Source organism: Mus musculus, chromosome 7, assembly GCF_000001635.26.
Source record: "Mus musculus strain C57BL/6J chromosome 7, GRCm38.p6 C57BL/6J".
In the NCBI taxonomy this organism is placed as follows: domain Eukaryota; kingdom Metazoa; phylum Chordata; class Mammalia; order Rodentia; family Muridae; genus Mus; species Mus musculus.
In genome coordinates, this window is record NC_000073.6 from 69,957,071 (window position 1) to 69,958,207 (window position 1,137).

General features: G+C 51.4%; 1 non-coding gene across 1 annotated transcript; it reads right to left on the minus strand.

The window, feature by feature from the left end:
* Positions 1-705: 705 nt before the first annotated feature.
* Gm24120 lies at positions 706-834 on the minus strand. The gene has a single exon (XR_003947177.1). It is a non-coding gene; the product is annotated as a small nucleolar RNA SNORA17 (small nucleolar RNA).
* Positions 835-1,137: the final 303 nt, after the last annotated feature.

Genomic DNA, 1,137 nt, shown 5'->3' on the forward strand with positions numbered 1-1,137 from the left:
CCACAATGGCAAGGTGAGGGATAGGCCAGTTCCATACAGCCCCCTAGCCCTCAGACATCAAGATGTTTCCTGCAGCAGCCCAGACCAGGGATATCCTCCTTACTCTAGGTGGTACAGGGCCACAGACTCAGATGTAGATCCTAGAGGCACCATAGGTCCGGACCCCACCATGGTTCCAGGTGGCATCACTGGCTACGCATATCAGGCTATTGTTCACTCCCCTCCTGTCCCCAGTTCTGCCTCTCTTCACTGTGCTCACATCCTTCTCATATCTTTCTCTTCCATTTCTCCACTACTTATTTGCTCCTCCCAGTGGTGCCCAAGGTCTCTGAGTGTCTAGAGTTGCCTCAGGAGTGATCTGAGGGATGCTACACCCTGTTCCTCCTGTTGTTCATTATGGTACCGGGCAGGAGTCATCTCCTGCATGGTCTGCCCCCACCCCCTAGCCCCAGGCCTGGTGGTTGTCTCAGGCTAGCTCCCAGTCCAGGTCTCATGGCACCAATCCGATGGTGATCTTAGACTCTTCACCCAGAGTGTCTCTGTGTTGAGTGTCATCTGTCCCGGGCTCATTCCCACCCAGAGATCTCAGTCTCAGGCAGGGTTCTTCTAGTCTCCAGCTTGCTCCTGGCTCAGGTTATGGGAGCTATTAGGGCTGGCACTGTGCTGAACTAATGATCATCTCAGACCCACTTTTTTTTTTCAGGGAATGTTAGGCTACTAATCGATCATATGTTCATGGGTCAGAACACTGAGCATAGACATAGCCTCTCTTCTCTCTGCCACCTACTGGCACACATGTGACAAAGCAGCCACATATTTCTTATTTAGATCAGATTTTCTGGCAAGCTTGTCTCCATGTCCTGAGAGCCAGGAAGAACTAGAGAAAAAAAAGTTGCCTAACCTAAGCACGGGCTCACTTCATCTGTCTACCTGCAGCTCACCAATGAGGACATTATGCTCTCCTGAGGTATCAGGATGCCTGCCAGCATGGAGGGAATTAGAAGCAACTGTTCGCACCCCTCTTCCCATTCTCACCCCCACCAACCTTGTCCCAACCACTCCCCAGATCCCTTTAAACAAAGGAAGCAAGATACCTTGGAATGCTGTCCTTGGTTTTTGATTGCCTCTGTGTGGGCC